Here is an 18,890-nt window from a genome sequence, read left to right on the forward strand (position 1 = left end):
ACCTACATTGGCAAGAGGAATTTTCATTACTCAGTCTACTAATTTAAATGCTAATATCTTCTGGAATCTCCCTCATAAACACACTCAGGAATAATGTTTTGATAGCTATTGTCCATCTCCTAGCTCAGTCAAGGTGACACATAAAATTAACCATCACAAGCACTAATCCCATTTGTGAGGGTTTCATAACCTAATTATATCCCAAGACCCCACTTTCTAATACTATTACATTGGGAGTTAGAATTTCAACATATAAATTTTGGGTAGACAAAAATATTGAGTCCATAACAGTAAGATAATAAGAAATTATTTTTACTATAACTGACAGCAATATTGTTAATCCAAAATTGATTATATATACCCTTCATAAACCTGTTTTACTAAATGTAAGTTGGTATGGACACACCAACTAGCTAATGATTAATGACTAAACTCATACTCTGTTAACATTTTTTTAACTTGTATTTAGTGGGGTGAAGTGATTCTGTGTTTAAAAATATAAACTGAATGGAAGCCAAGACGGACAACGAGATGCAGCTAGGAAGAGTTTGTCCCACTAAGAGAGACCAGAACACGAAGTAGACCAGGACACTTCAAGGAGATCTTTGGAAGGAAGGCACTGAGAATGGACAAAAGGAGGACTCAGACCATGGGGCTAAAAGCTGGGAACTGTGGATGGGGTGTAGAGCACCAAGACTTGTTCCTAGCCCTGAGAGGGTCCTATGGAAGGGATAGGTAAAATAGGTGTAGAGCAGCCCACTCTCACCATGGATCTCTGGGATTCTAGTTGTAGGGGTCCTCATGACCTCCATGGGGGGTCATGACATTTGGGTTGACTCCCTGAAGAGTTGGCAGAGACAGAACTCCAGTCTGTGTGGAGCCCAGAAGGTTTGGCACAGGAACAGCTGCAGTGGAGCATGGTCATAAGTGCCCATCTCCTAAGACCCACCATACTCCTCTAGATGGCTTTAGCATTTATTAGCTGCCAGAAGTGGAGAGAACAGGGCTGTCTTTTCTGTCAGATGGGATGAGTCTGATCTGAATACTCCCCTATATACAGTCCCTCTTACTGTCCCTGCCTGGCCACATCTGCTTGCAGCAGAGCCTTAGTTGTCCTGCTGAAATACTTGCCAGCGAGCACCACTACAGATTTTTCACCAGAAGCCCTCACCTTTCCATTTGAACTCTTTTTCAGATGGCACCTCACTGGCATATACCTGCCCTCAGCCTTCCCCGACCAGTGTGCATTCTCCTGCAGCTTCTACCTGCCACCTTGCCAGTGCACATATGTGTGCACATGTGCCTGTATCATTCCACAGCCCTGTTGGTGTGCACTCACCTGCAGCCCTCTCCCACTGCCCTACCATGCACATTTGCCTGTGACCCCCTTGCTGTGGCACACTGTCTTGTGGCCCACGACTTGCCATGCCATAGCACTTTTATCAACAGCTCCCATCACAACACCTGCAGACTGGGAACACTTCAACCCCTCCAGTGCAGCAGGTGCTTGACCTCGTGTGACCAGAAGACAAAGCTGTGGAACTTGGTCCAGCTCCTCAAGGTTAGTGCATGACACCCAGGAGACCTGAGATGGCCCCCTGAAGGCATCCAGAAATGAAGCCAATTGACTAAATCCAACTTATACCAGAGTGAAACCCTCAAGAATATCAAATAAAAGGAAAGCAAAAGGCCCCATCCAAAGAACAGCAACTTCAAAGATTAAAGGAACATTAGCTTATACCGATGAGAAAGAATCAGTGCAAGAATTCTAAGAACTCTAAAATCCAGAGTGTCTTCTTACCTCTAAAAAAAAAACACAGTAGCTTACCAGCAATGCTTCTTAGCCAGATTAAAATGACTGAAATGACAATTATAGAATTCAGAATCCGGCTAGCAAGGGAGCTCAACAAGATACAGGAGAAGGTTGAAACCCAATTCAAGGAAAACAGTAACATGATCCAAGAGTTGAAAGATGACATAGCCATTTTAAGAGAGAACCAAACTGAAATTCTGGAAATAAAAAAAATTGACTACAAAAATGTCCTAATATAACTGGAAGCATTAACAACAGAATAGACCAAGCTGACAAAAGAATAACATAGCTTGAAGACTACTCTTTTGAATCAATGCAGGCAGACAAACATAAAGAAAAAAGAAGAGAAAATAATGAACAAAACCTCTGAGAAATATGGGCTTATGTAAATAGATCAAACATATGACTCATTGGGAGTCTTAAAGGAGATGAGAGAGCAAGCAACTTGGAAAAATTATTGAGGACATTGTCAATGAAAATTTTCCCAACTTATCTAGAGAGATCAACATACACATTTAGGAAATTCAGAGACCCTCTGTGAGATACTATACAAGATGGCCATCCCAAGACGCATACTCATCACATTTTTCAAGGTCAATACAAAATTTAAAAAATCTTAAAGTCAGCTAGAGAAAACGAGCAGGTCACATAATCAGTCTAACAGTAGACCTTTCAGTAGAAATCTTACAAGCCAGAAGAGATTGGAGGCCTATATTCATTTTCATTAAAGGAAAGAAATTTCAACTAAGAATTTCATATCCAGTCATATTAAACTTTACAAGAAAAGGAGAAATAAAGCCCTTTTTATATAAGAAAATGCTAAGGGAAGTTTTTACTACAAGACCTGCCTTACAAGAGGTCCTTAAGGGAATGCTAAACATGGAAATGAAAGATCAATACTTGCCACCACAAAAACATACTTTAGCACACAACTCCCTGACAATATAAAGCAACCATACAATCAAGTCTGCATAACAACCAGCTAATATTATGATGACAAGACCAAATTCTCACATATCAATATTAACCTCGAACAAAAATGAGCTAAATGCCCCATGTAAGAGGCATAGAGTAGCAAGTTGGATAAAGAAGCAAGAATCAACTGGATGCTGTCCAAAGATTCATCTCACATGCAAAAATACCCATAGGCTCAAAGTAAATAAATGGAGAAAAATCTATTAAGCAAATGAAAACAAAAAAGAGCAAGGGTTACTGTTCTTATTTCAGAAAAAAATACAGATATTAGACCAACAATGATAAAAAAGACAAAGAAGGGCATTACATAATAATAAAGTGTTCAATTAAACAAGATTTAACAATTCTAAAAATATATGCACCCAACATTGGAGCACCCAGATTTATAAAATAAGTTCTTAGAGACCTACAAAAAGACTTAGATAACAACACAGTAACAGTGGGAAGCTTCAACACTCCACTGACAGTGTTAGACAAATCAACAAGACAGAAAACTAACAAAGATATTCGAGACCTAAACTAGACACTTGACCAAATGGACCCAACGGACATCTACAGAATACTCTACTTAGAGTATATTTTTCTCATCTGCACATGGCACATACTCTCAAATTAACCATGTGTTCAGTCACAAAGTTTTCATCAAATTTTTTAAAAATGAAATGTTACCAACCACACTCTGAGATCACAGTGCCATAAACATAAAGATCGATACCAAGAAGATCTCTCAAAACCATGTGGAAATTAAACAACCTGCTACTGAAAGACTGTTGGGTAAAATTATGGCAGAAATTAAAAAAAAAACTAATGAAAACAAAGATACACAATACCAGAATCTCTGGAACACAGTTCAAGCAGCAAGAGGAAAGTTTATAGCACTATATGCCTATATCAAGAAGGTAGAAAGATCTCAAATTAAAAAACTAACATCACACCTAGATGTACTAGAAAAAACAGAAGCAAACCAACCCCAACGTTAGCAAAAGAAAAGATATAACTAAAATCAGAGCTGAGCTGAACAACATTGAGACATGAAAACCCATATAAAAGATAAATGAAGCCAAAAGTTGTTTTCTTAAAAGACTAACGAATATTAATAGACTGCTAGCTAGACTAATAAAGAGAAAAAAAGAGAGGTGATCCAAGTAAACACAATCAGAAATGACTAAGGTAACACTACCACAGACCCCACAGAAATACAAGAGACTATTATGAACATGTGTATGTGCACAAACTAGAAAACCTAGAAAAAATGAATAAATTCCTGGAAATATACAACTTTTGAAGATTGAACCAAGAAAAAACTGAAATCATAAAGAGACTAATAACAAGTTTTGAAACTGAATCAGTAATACGTACCCTACCACCCAAAAAAAGCCCTGGACCAGATGGATTCACAGCTGAATTCTACCAGATATACAAAGAAGAGCTGGTACCAATCTACTGAAATTATTCCCAAAAGTTGAGTGGGAGAGACTCCTTCCCAACACATTCTTGAGCCCAGAATTATTCTGATACTAAATCTTGGCAAAGGCAAAAACTGTAAAAGAAAACTTCAGGCCAATATCCCTGATGGACATAGACACAAAAATCTTCAGCAAAATACTAGCAAACTGAATTCAGCAGCACATAAAAAGGCGAATCCATCACAATTAAGTAGGCTTCATTCCTTGGATGAAAGGTTGGTTCAACATACACATATCGATAAATGCATTTCATCACAAAACAAAGCTAAAAGCAAAAATCATATTATCATCTCACTAGATGCAGAAAAGGCTTTCGATAAAATTCAACATCTCTTCATGTTAAAAACTGTAAACAAACCAGGCATTGAAGGGAGATACTTCAAAATAATGAGCCATGTATGACAAACTCACAGCAAATGTCCTGCTGAATGGGCAAAAGCTGGAAGCATTATCCTGAGTACCAGAATGAGACAAGGATGCCCTCTCTCATCATTCCTGTTCCACATAGCAGTAGAAGTCCCAGCCAAAGCAATCAGGCAAAAGAAAGAAATAAAAGGCATCCAAATAGGAAAAAGCTGTCTCTCTTTGCTGATGATATGATTCTATACCTAGAAAACCCCACGGTATCTGTACATGGTCTCCTAGAAATGATAAAGAAGAAAAAAACCTTCACTAAAGTTTTAGAATACAAATTAATGTACAAAAATTAGTAGCATTTCTATATATCAATAATGTCAAAACTGAGAGACAAATTAACAGCTTAATCCCATTTACAATAGCCACACACTCAAAAACAACACCTAGGAATGCAGCTAATGAAGAAAGTGAAAGTTCTGTACATGGGGAATTACAAAATATTGTTGAAAGAAATGGTAGATGATACGGACAAAGTGAAAATCATTCCACGCTCATGGGTATGAGGAAACAATATTGTTAAAATGGCCATATTGCCAAAAGCAATCTGCAGATTCAGTGCTATTTCCATCAAACTACCATTGTCGTTTTCCCCAGAATTAGAAAAAACTATTATAAAATTCATATGGGTCAAAAAAGAGCCAAAATAGCCAAAGCAATCTTAAGCAAAAAGAACAAAGCCAGAGGTATCACACTGCCTGACTTCAGACTATACTACAAGGCTACAGGATCCAAAACAGAATGGTACTGATACAAAAACAGACACAGAGATGAATGGAACAGTTTAGATAATTCAAAAATAAAGCTGCACACCTACAACCACTTGCTCTTCAACAAAGGCAACAATAACAAGCAATGAGGAAAGGGCTCCCTATTCAGTAAATGGTGCTTGGATAACTGGCTAGCCATATGAGAAGATCTTTCCTTTCCCCATATACAAAAATCAATTCCAGATGCATTAACAACTTACATTTAAGTCCTAAAACTCTACAAACACAAGAAGAATAACTTATGAAATAGCATTCTTGATACAGCTTTGGCAAAGATTTCATGAGAGTCTCTCTAAAAGAGAATGCAACAAAAACAAAAGTAGACAAGTGAGAGGTAATTAATCTGAAGAGCTTCTACACAGAAAAAGAATCTATCAACATAGCAAACAGACAACCTACAGGAATGGGAGGAAATATTTGCAAACTATGCATCTAACAAAGGTCTAATATACAAAATCTGTAAAGAACTTAAATGAAACAACAAGAGGAAACCTAGCAACCCCATTAAAAAAATGGGCAAAGGACATGAACAGACACTTATCAAAGGAAGACATACAAGCAGCAAACAAACATATGAAAAAATGTTCCAGATCACTAATCATCAGTGAAATGCAAATCAAAACCACAATGAGACAGTGTTTCATAGCAGTCAGAATGGCTATTATCAAAAGGTCAAAAAATAACAGATATTGGCAACGTTGTGGGAGAAGGAAATGCTTATTCACTGCTGGTGGGAATGTAAATTAGTTTAGCTGCTGTGTAAAGCATTTTGGACATTTCTCGAAAAACTTAAAACAGAACTACCATTAGACCAGCAGTCTCATTATTGGATATATACCCAAAATGACATATAAATTGTTCTACCAAAAGGACGCATGCACTTGTACATTCATTGCAGCACTAGTCACAATAGAAAAGACATGGAATCAAGCTAGATGCCCATCAGTGGTGGACTGATGAAAGATAATGCGGTGCATATACACCATAGAATACTACACAGTCATAAAAGAAAACAAAATCATATCCTTTGCAGCAATATGGATGCACCTGGAGTCCATTGTCCTAAGCAAATGAATGCAAGAACGGAAAACCAAATACCACATGTTCTCACTTATAAGTGGAACTAAACATTGAGTACACTTGTATGCAAAGATTGGAATGATAGACACTGAGGCCTGCTTGATGCGGGAGGATCGGAGAAGGGTGAGAGTACTATGCTCACTACCTGGGCGATGAAATCATTTTTACACCAAACCCCAGTGACATGCAGTTTACCCATGTAACAAACCTGCACATGTATCTCCTGAACCTAAAATAAAAGTTGAAAAAAATTAATAACACATAAACTGTAAAATAGTTAAATATCATTTTAAATTTTAATTTTATTTAAATTTTATAAACTACAATTAAATTTTAATTTTATTTAAATTTTATAATTACAAATTTAAATTTTACAAACTATATTTATAAAATAAAATCACACTAAATACACCTTGATAGGCATTAGTTAGCCCCAGAATTTCTGCTAAAGTCAACAACTCGTGAAGGTAATAACCATGACAATAATAAACTTTTAGACGAGTCTATACATTATAGAAAATTACTATTCGAAGATATTGTAAGAGTGGTTACAACTTTTGCTAATTCATCTTCTTTAAATGCATAAATATCTCATCTAGCATTGTTGAGCTTGATTTTACATTTTGTGTTTATAAAGCCATGACCCTCAAAATGATGTCATTTTTAAAGTACGTTGACCCAATCACATATTAATGTTGAGTCACAGAAGTGAAATAATTAAGGCATTCATGAACTTTGTCTAAGGTTAAGTCTTTGAAAGTCTCCAGTATCTTCTATACTCCTTATTCTTCAGAGTCCTAGGACTTGTTTTCTTTCATCCTTCTTCCACAGCATATTTTTATGAACATCACCCTCATAACCCTATGGCCTGAAAATAGTGGAGCCCATCTCAGGGATCAAGGAGGGAAAATAAGTAATAAGGACAGAGCAAGGGCTGTGGCCCTTTATGAATCATATCAATTTCTCCAATGTTTTGGCTAATGTTTTATTCTGACTACCTGCTACATTACTTATGAACTTGTAAGTTCCTGGAATACCCATTCTAATGATGAAACCCATCAAGAAATGAAATTTTAGTACAGCATCATTGAGTATTTAGGCTTTCCTGGTCTCTGAGACCACATATGAAATGTGCCTCTCACAGTAATGCCCAAACTGGTCCTACCAGTGAGTACCAAGGATATAGCGAGAGAAATGAGATGAGGTGATGTAAAAATATTTGCTTCCTTGACCTGCATTAGTGGGAAAAGCATTAACTTTGAAGATGGGCAACTGGTTGGAAAAGAAAATGCCCATCTCTTTCCTTATGTTTAAAACTGGGATAATAATATCTATTCTTTAGGGTTAAAGAAAAAAAGCCTAAGATGGTGCCTCACACTCCTAAGGCATGCTATCTATGTGTTGGGCAACGTAGCCTGTATTTCCCCTATTAAGGTAACAATTTAATGTGTCCCATTCAAAATCCCATAGAATGTATAATCTTCAATTTCTGCCTCAAAGTATTTTTTCTGCTCTATACTCTAACTGGAATTATGAATTAATTTCTATGTCCGGGACAATTCCGAGGCGAAGACATAAGAACTAAATAAAACAACAACTTTACAAAAAAAATTATTGGTAAATTTCTTGAGGGATAAAGCTGTCTTATGTTCTGATTTTGTGATCTTGGTGAAAATTGGAGTAATGTGCTAAGTGATTTTGTAATTATGAGGACTATTCTATATCCTTAGTGAACAGGAATATAGACTCTCTAAGGGGGAAAGGGTTATTACCAAAGCACACACATATCTGTCTTTAACATTTGAAGATGGCAACTGATGGAATTTCTGGTCTATATATAATAGTTCACGCATCTTAGAACATTATATAAGGTTTTCTTTATCATTTGTAAAATGGAGATAATATTGACATTGGAGGTTAAGAGCACAGGCTTTGGGTACTATAATTTGCTTTCATTATCTGAGGATTAAGAAATGCTTAATAACCTAATAGTGAAGACACTCTTTAACATTGCAACTCATCCGAATGAAAGTCACTGTTGGAGTAATATACTGTTGTTCCTCGGTATTTTGAGGATTGGTTCCAGAATGCTTGAGGATACCTAAATACTTGGGTATTCAAGTCTTTTATATAAAATAGCATAGTAATTGCATGTAACTTAAAACATGTCTTCTGATATACTTTAAAACATCTCTAGATTACTTATAATACCTAATACAATGTAAATTCCATTTAAATATTTGTTGTATTGTTTTTATTGGTACTATTTTTACTGTTGTATTGTTATTTTTCTTTTTTTTCCTCACATATTTTCCATCAGGAGTTGGTTGAATCTGTGATATGGAAACCATGGATAAGGAGGGTTGACTGTATAAAAGTCAATATCTGTGTGTGTGTGTGTGTGTGTGTGTGTGTGTGTGTGTGTCTCACTCTTGGCTGGCTTCAGGTCTTAGGTTAAATTTCCGAAATACTCAGGTAATACTATTAGAAATTGAACCCAAACCATACACTTACCTTTGTACATGTAATAATGTATATGTTATAATGAAGATACAGTATAACTATGAAGAAATAAAAGATTACATAATAAATAATATTGGCACAATCAGTGAGTCTTTTAAACAATGGCAAATTTATTTCCTCGCCTATAGGGAATAGTTATCATTTTTGGCAACTCAACATCTTTTAAATACTCATGTTAAGTTTTTGAGAATTTCCCACATTATAAATTCTACCTCTCAAAGTCAGCATCTGGAACTGTCTCCCAGCCTTTACTTTTGAATTTACCTTCAATTGAAGGTAAATTGAAGCACGTGACTTTGGCTTCAAAAATTACACCTACTAGCTCAAGACTCAGGTCCTAAGTTAATAAGTGAAAAACTGAGCACTTCTTGGACTTGATTTTTTCGCTGTGGATGATGGCAGGAACATTTGATGTTTTCTGAGTTTCTCATCAGTATCCCTGACTGTTATATTATTCACCCTTTATACGAAAAGGCATTTCAGATGAATTAAAGAATTACATTTTAAAATTTAGATTTTTAAAGCATATACAAAAAATAAAAGTGATTTGCGATCAAGTCTAGGGAGGAAAAGGCATTTTAATGTTAAAAGAAATGAAAGAAATCACAAAAGTAAAAACAGTGCAATAAAATTAAATTCTTTTCTATGTTTTCTATAAATAACCAACAAAATACAATAAATTAATTGGTTTATTATATAATAAGCTCATGAAGACCTAAGACACACAAAGATTGAATTAGTGTGGTGCTTGAGCTAAATTGCAAAGGGATGAGATAAAATGATTTACAAATATAAATACAAGTGAATAATAACTACTTGAGTAAAATGCACTAACTCTTTGGGTACAAAAATTAAATTACAGCCATGGTGTAATATAATTTCTTGCCTGTCAAATCAGTAACATTATTCTTTTAAATAGTCACACCTGGTACAGTAATAGAAGACTGGTATACTTATATGCTGCTGGAGGGAGTACAAACTAATACAATGATTTTGGGAAATACTTTGGAAATACATATAAAAATATTAATATTCTATGAGCTTGCAATTCTCCTTCTAGGAATATTTTGTTAAGGAAATAATCTGAAATATCCACAATGATTTATACATAGGATGCTGATTGGAGCACTGAAACCACTTAAATATTCAACTATAAAAAAGGTTAAGTACATTATAGATGATTCATATAAGTAAATATTATAGAATTGTTAAAATTATACCTCTGAAGAGTTTTCAATAACATGAAAAATACATATAATTGAAATGAGAGTTAAGGTAACAAAATTAACTCTATAACCTGAGCTCAACTGCTTAAAACACAGAGGAAAAAAAGGTGGGAAGAATGATAGCAATAAAATTTTCAGGGGATAATTTATTTTTTTTCTGATTTTAAAAAAATGTATTAACACTTTCAAATTAATTTTTTTGTAATTAGAAGAAAAAGTTCTCTAAAATTAATTATCCCCACAAGAACAACTGGTTGGACAAAATTTGGTTTAAAAATAAAGTATTAAATTAAATAGTCCTTGTCAGGAACAATTTGTTCAATGAAAAAATTTTTCACTTTTCCACTGCCAAGATCACTTACTTTAAACAATGCTTTTATCTTGCTCCCTGCTTAAAAAATCTCATTGGTTCCCTGTTTCTTATGTCATTAAGTATAAATCCTTTTTGACTGCTTTTCAAGGTTTTTCTAATCTTGTTCCGTTCAAAATTATTCACCATTACTTTGCCTTCTGCTTGTCTGGATTCCAATGTGTCAGTGTGTATTGTAACCACCCTTGAAACTTCACACTTGCTCATAAAACACACACACACACACACACACACACACACACACATACCCTTGGACTGCCTGCTCACCAGTCTGACAGAAATCATATTTTTCATTGTTCATTCATTCAACAGATATTTAAATGTCTACTATAGATCAAGTGCTGCTCTGCCTGTGGGGAGATGTATAGGATCAAAAAGATTAAGGAGCATGTTCCAATAGAACTGTTTTTCTAAAGAAAAAGTAATTGAGCAATAAACCTCTAAAGGCTATGAGGTGGATGGACTACCCACGTAGTTTAAGGTCTTGCCTTAGAATTTAACTTCAGCACCAAACCTGCCTGTTGGGCCAAATTGATGCGGTAGCTTTGGGAAAGAAAACCTTCATTCAGTTCTAGAGTTCTATCTTTCCTTAATTCCCTGCTCAATATTTAGAAGAAACAACTACCTGAAATGTACCATTGTATCTGCTGTGAACAAAATGCTGTTGAGCGTATTATTCCTTTATGTTATTCTGTTCCACCTTATAATGTCGGTGTGGAAGCTTTATTTTATAATTTATTACCTGTATTAGTTCGTTCTTGCATTGCTCTAAAGAAATACCTGAGACTGGGTAATTTATAAAGAAAAGTGATTTAATTGTCTTATGGTTGTGCAGGCTGTATAGGAAGCGTAATTCTGGCCATCTGCTCAGTTTCTGAGGAGGCCCCAGGAAACTTACAACCATGGCAGAAGGTGAAGGGGGAAGCAGCCATGTCTTACATGGCCAGAGCAGGAGAAAGAGAGATAGCAGGGAGGTGTTTCACACTTTTAAATAACCAGATCTCATGAGAACTCTGCTACTGTACAGTACCAAAAGGGAGTGGTGCTAAACCACTCATGAGAAACTACCTCTATGATTCAATCACCTCTCACAGTGGGGATTACAAATCTACTTGAGATTTGGGCAGGGTCACAGATTCAAACCATGTCATTCAGTCCATGGTCTCTCCCAAATCTCATGTTCGTCTCACATGGCAAAATACAATTATGCCTTCCCAACAGTCCCCCAATGTCTTACCTCATTCCAGCATTAACTCAAAAGCCCAAACTCTCATCTGAGACAAGGCTAGTCCCCTCCTCCTATAAGCCTGTAAAATAAAAAAACAAGTTAGTTACTCCAAAGATACAATCGGGATACAAGGACTGGGAAGGTATTCCCATTCCAAAAGTGAGAGAAATTGGTCAAAAGAAAGGGGCGGCCCCAAACAAGTCCAAAACGCAGCAAGGCAATCATTACATCTTAAAGCTCCAAAAAATAATCTCCTTTTACTCCTTGTCCCACATACAGGGCATGCTGGTGCTGGGGGAGGGGCTCCTAAAGTCCTGGGCAGCTCTGCTCCTGTGACTTTGCAGGGTTCAGGCCTCATAGTTGCTGTTAAGGGCTGTTGTTAAGTGCCTGCAGCTCTCCAGGTGCACTCATTTTATGGCTAAAGAAGCATAGCAGTGGGCTCATGCTCATGGAATTCACTGGTCTTTCCATGTTCCCCATCATCCTGAAGCAGCTGGATTGATAGGATGGTGGAATGGCCTTTTGAAGTCACAACTACCCAAGTAGGTGGCAATACTTTGCAGGCCTGGGCAAAGTTCTCCTGAAGGCCTTGTATGCTCTGAATCAGTGTCCAATTTATGGTACTGTTTCTCCCATAGCCAGGATTCACAGGTCCAAGAATCAAGGGGTGGAAGTGGCATCACTCACCATCACCCCTAGTGATCCACTAGCAAAATGTTTGCTTCCTGTTCTTGCAACATTACCTTCTGCTGGCCTAGAGGCCTTAATTCTAGAGGGAGGAACACTGCCACCAGGAGACACGACAATGATTCCATTAAACTGGAAGTTAAGATTGCCACCTGGACACTTTGGGCTTCTCCTACCTTTAAGTCAACAGGCTAAGAAGGGAGTCACAGTGTTGGTTGGGGTGATTGACCCAGACTATCATGATGAAATCAGTGTACTACTCCATAATACAGGTAAGGAAGAATATGTACAGAATACAGGAGATCCGTTGGGGTGTCTCTTAGAATTACCATGCTCTGTGATTAAGGTCAATGGGAAACTACACCAGCTCAATCCAGGCAGGAGTACAAATGGCCCAGACCCTTCAGGAATGAAGGTTTGGGTCAGTCCACCAGGGAAAACAAACAAACAAACAAACAAAAAACATGACCTGCTGAGGTGCTTGCTGAAGACAAAGGGAATACAGAACATATAGTAGAAGTTAGTCACAATACTAGCTGCGACCACGTGACCAGTTGCAGAAACGAGGACTGTAATTGTCAAGAGTATTTCCTCCTTTTGTTAAAACATGTTTGTGCATGTGTACACTTGTACTAAGAAAATATCTTCATTTTATTTCTTTTTTCCTTATCATGTGACATAAGATTTATTGACTTCATATCGGCATTTAAGTGTTGTTAACTTTATTTAATAGCATTTGGATTGGGGATTGGTGCATTTCTGGTTGTACAAAGGATGGTCGTATTATGGTACGTGGAATTATGCGCCTATTATTGTCTTTATTTGAAGATCATGTATGATCTCAGGAGATGTTTATAGGTTCAGGTTGACAAGGGATGGACCTGTGATGGTTAATATGGAATGTCAGCTTGATTGGATTGAAGGATGCAAAGTATTGATCCTGGATGTGTCGGTGAGGGTATTGCCAAAGGAGATTAACATTTGAGTCAGTGGGCTGGGAAAGGAAGACCCACACTTAATCTGGGTGGGCACAATCTAATCAGCTGGCAGTGTGGCCAGAGTAAAAAGGAGGCAGAAGAACGTGGAAAGAACGTAGACTGGCTTAGCCTCCCAGCCTACATCTTTCTCCTGTGCTGGATTTTTCTGGCCCTCGAACATCAGATGCCAAGTTTCTCAGCTTTGGGACTCAGACTGGCTTCCTTGCTCCTCAGCTTGCAGACAGCCTATTGTGGAACTTTGTGATCATGTGAGTTAATACTTAATAAACTCATATATATATCCTATTAGTTCTGTCCGCCTAGAGAACCCTGACTAATACACCTTTCCATAGCTTCTGATGATAGCTGGCAAATTCCGGCATTACTTGGCTTATAGCTGCATCACTCCAATATCTGATTTCTCTGCTTATTAGGAGAGGGACACTAGGAAACAGAGACTCACAGGGAGAAAGCCACGTGATGATGGAGGCAGATATCCAGTAATACTGGATCAGAAGCCACTCTAACTCAGTATGACCTCATATTAACTCGATTATATCTTTAATGTTGCCATTTCCAAATAAGAATTTATTCATGGATACTGAGAATTAGGACTGAAACATATCTTTTTGAGGAATGCTATTCAACCCACCAAAAAGGTATTCCTTGCTCTGTTTAGTCTCCTGGTCCAATAAAACCAATATCACAGATGCTATCATAATACTAATGAGTTGAGAAAAAATTACTTTTAGTTATTGACTGAAATGTGACCCCACACCTAGGAAAGGTTACAACACATTGCATTAAGTACCAAAAAGCCACTGCTTTGGCATTGAGTGTGCCTTCCTCACTTGTTTGATGCTCTTCTAGTCCCTTTTTTTGCCTCACCTTTGCCTAAAGTATGCAGGGTGCAACATTTTGGACAGAATTATGTAATCTCCTCTGACTAATTATGCCACGTGTTTCTTTTTTTTCTTTCTTTCTTTCTTTCTTTCTTTTTTTTTTTTTTTTTTTTTGATGGAGTCTCACTCTGTTGCCCAGGCTGGAGTGCAGTGGCATTATCTCGGGTCAGTGCAACCTCCACCTCCTGGGTTCAAGCAATTCTTTTGCCTCAGCCTCCTGAGTAGCTGGGATTACAGGCATGCACCACCATGCCCGGCTAATTTTTGTATTTTTAGTAGAGACGGGGTTTCACCATGTTGGCCAGGCTGGTCTCAAACTCCTGACCTCAGGTGATCTGCCCGCCATGGCCTCCCAAAAGTGCTGGGATTACAGGCCTGAGCCACTGCACCATATGCCACCTGTTTCAAACCTCTTCTTATATGTCTTTCCTCGTATCCAACTTCCATGCCTGTGTATCAATCTTCAGGATTATGTAAAATGTGAGAGTCATTCTGATAGTTCATCATATTATAAATTTTCTAAACTAATTTTAAAAAATAAATTAATCTATGAAGTATTAGTTCAGGGAAGTGTTAATTTTAATAATATTTCTTATGGCATGAAAAACGGGTGCTACATGAACAATAAATTTAGTAAACGTGGGTGCTAAAGCTCCTCTTTCAGATTCTCAAGGTTTTTAGACTACTTAGGTTTGTGAGAATTCTCACAAACAAAAGCAAATGAATGAAACATGTTTAGCTTGGTTTAAGTCAGCATTTCTCAGAAGTATTTAATCATAAGACACATTGAGAGGAGCCACATTGTGGAGCTTTTTTATAGCCTCTGTTTAGAAAATAAAATAAAATTGTCAGCATTTTGGTTTGTCTCTCCACACAGAAGGATTTTCTAAATTAGTTCTATAATCCAAACAAATTAGAGCCAATAATGATAACCTCAGACAATGGCACTGGTTTCAATGGGACATATCACTTTTTAGGATGTGTTTTACTATATATGGTAAAAATTTGGGTTCCAGTGACACATTTATTATTGATTGATACTACAATTTCAGGTTTAGTATATATTAACTGCAAAATTATAAGAAAAAGTAATGGAAATTTGTGTAGAATATTTAAAAAATAATATTCATTATAAAAAAGAGAAATTAGAAACAAATAAAATAATCAATTTTAAAATTAACTAAAATATAAGCCAAAATTTAGAAATATATGTAACATAATGGCCTCCAGGTCCATTTATGTCATTGCAAAGGACACAATCTCATTCTTTTTTATGGTTGCATAGTATTCCATGGTGTATATGTTCCACATTTTCTTTATCCAGTCAATAATTGATGGACATTTAGGTTGATTCCATGTCTTTGCTATTGTAAATAGTTCTGCAATGAACATATGCATGCATGTGTCTTTATAACCTTAGCAAATTAACACAGGAACAGAAAACCAAATACCACATGCTCTCACTTACAAGTGGGAGCTAAAGGATGAGATCACATGGGCACATAGAGAGGAATCTTTTGGAGGATGGAGAGTGGGATGAGGGAGGGGATCAGGAAAAATAACTAATTTGTACAAGGCTCAGTACATGGGCGATGAAATAATCTGTATAATAAACCCCCATGACACAAGTTTATCTGTGTAACAAACCTGCATGTGTACCCCTGAACTTAAAATAGAAGTTAAAAAATATATATAGGTAACATTATTAAAGAAGAAAACCTGAGAGAAAAAAAAGAGTAATAAATCCAATCTGTCAGTGCCAACCTGTTTTTGCTTCTAAGAGAAAATCAAGGATTATCTATTTTGATATGTCATAAAAAAAGAATACAGGGCGGTGAATTAAAGCATTTCTAAATTACTCAAGACCAGCATGCATTCCTTTCCTTTCAATGGTCTTTTCTAATACTATGCTCCTTTTAAGTTTCTTTTCTTTCTTTAAAAAAGCAAAACAATTTTTTCCCCTTGCAACGAATTTTAAGTTCATTCATGTAGATACAAATCATAGTAGAAAATTATGAAATTTGGCAACTGTAAAATGTACTGTATTTATATGTAACTCTTATTCTAAATGATGCCACAAAGGCTAAATTAGAAGTTTCAAGCGTGCACGAAATTTCCTATATTTTTAATGTGTACGATTAATTTAATTCTTTTTGAATACTGAAGTCTGACAATTGCTATGGAAAAAAATATGGGTTCCAGAATCACACTGCCTGAGTTTGAATTACTTCTGCAGAATTACAGGTTATGTCTGTTTGGCCAAATCACTTATCTCTCTGACTCAGTTTCCTCATTTATAAAATGATTATAATAACAATAATACCTCCTTATGACACCGTTAAAGAGATGGGTTAATCTATGTAAAATGCCTAGCAGAGTGTTCAGCACACCAGCACACACTTCAGTCTAAACCTGAAGACTATTTATCCCAGCCTTTCTCGTTACACACACACATACACACACACACACACACACCATTATTATGTTTAAAATCATATTGAATGGTGGACATTTCCATCACTGTTCCATCTTAGAGTTGGAGCTTTTTCTTTGGTTTTGAAAAGTACACTATGTTGGGAGTTAGGCTATTGGAGCTCTGGATCCAATTCTGGGACTACTCCTCTGGGGAGCCTAATGCAAATCAATTCTCTTTTCAGGCTTCTATTTGTTTTACCTGTAAAATGCACACAAGATGTAAAAGGTCTCTGCCAGTCCTCAAATTTAAAAATCTACTTAAAAAATTCAACTAGTTTCAGTGTAATTGGTATCTTGTCATGAATACACACTTTTTATTTTCACACACTGCATACAACTTTTCCACATTGCAGTAGTTTTTACTTTCTGTTAGTTGTTGACACAGCAGTCCACAACATGAATCGCATTAAGATGATCTTATAGGATGCCTAAAAGACTTCAAGGAAAGCATTGAAATGTTTAAAATACATTTACTACACATTCTGTACTCATTTCACTGGGGACTTAGAGATCAGGCAGCCTAATATAGGGTAAGAAATGGACCTGGACTCACCAGACCCAAACAGAGATCTTGGTTCTACCACTTTTCATTTGCTCAAGTTCTTTCAGCCTCAGGTTTTTATCTGTATGATGGAGTTCGTATCTTCATAGAATTATTATAATATGTATAACAAATTTATAAAACAACATCTATTCTATAGTAGATGCTGAACACATGTGTGTTGTTATTATTGCCAGGGAATCCAATGTTTTTGCAGATGAGAAAACTGAGATCACAGAAATAATTAATGATAAAGCTGTGAATGAATTGAGGTTTTGAGCTGGATTATTCTTCCCTTTTTGTAACAATTGTATTCCAGAAAGGATGCCTGTAAAATCAATCTTAGTTGCTTTAGTCATCCAGTTTGATTAATCCCTCAAAAGCCCTAAATCACTTGGGGTTAGTTTTCAAAGTGAATTAATATTTTGAATCAAAATCTTCAGATTCAGTGATTTTTCTAGTAGGTAAGACATTAGAGAAGATTTCTATCAAGATGAAATACTAAAAACAATTTAAATTAGTTTAATTCCAAATATATTTATTAATTATGTATAATATAAATGACAAAAATGTAGAAATATTTATTTTAGAACTTGTTAGGGGAAAATCTGTCATCTACTCGACTTTATTTTTCTGTGAGGAGATTCTTTGCTGGATCTCAGCATGGGTGCATTTATTCATAAAATAATATTTACTTAAAACCTACTATATTTCAGGCACTACTCTAGATGAAGAGAAGAGATTGGTGAAATCTATTTTCATGGATTTGCTATGGAGGACACCAAACTATGGCCTCGGTCCAAATCTAGTCTTCTATCTGTTTTTGAAAATAATGGTTTTTGTTTGTTTTGTTTTGAAACCGAGTTTCGCTCTTGTTGCACAAGCTGGAGTACAATGGCATGATCTCGGCTCACTGCAACCTCTGCCTCCTGGGTTCAAGTGATTCTCTTGCCTCAGTCTCCCGAGTACCTGGGATTATAGGCATGCACCACCACGCCTAGCTAATTTTGTATTTTTAGTAGAGATGGAGTTTCTCCATGTTGATCAGGCTGGTCTTGAACTCCCAACCTCAGGTGATCTGCCCACCTCAGCCTCCCAGTGTGCTGGAATTACAGGCATGAGCCACTGTGGCAAGCCTAAAAATAAAGTTTTATCTGAATACAGTCATGCTAATTCACCTCTGATTTTCCTGTGGCTACTTTTACATTATCATGGTGGAGTTGAGAAGTTGGAGCAGAAGTTGAGAAGTTGGGCTATGGACCTCAAAGCCTAAAATAGTTACCATTTATCCCTTTATAGAAAATATTAATCAATTCATGATTTAGTAGGATGAGTCATCCAATAAACAAGTAAACAAACAAATGAGCAGGATAATTTCAGATACTATAAATAGATCAGGATTATATAATAGTGACCAGGGAACTACTTTGTATTTGCAATATT

The sequence above is a fragment of the Gorilla gorilla genome, chromosome 3 (assembly GCF_029281585.2).
Source record: "Gorilla gorilla gorilla isolate KB3781 chromosome 3, NHGRI_mGorGor1-v2.1_pri, whole genome shotgun sequence".
Taxonomy (NCBI): domain Eukaryota; kingdom Metazoa; phylum Chordata; class Mammalia; order Primates; family Hominidae; genus Gorilla; species Gorilla gorilla.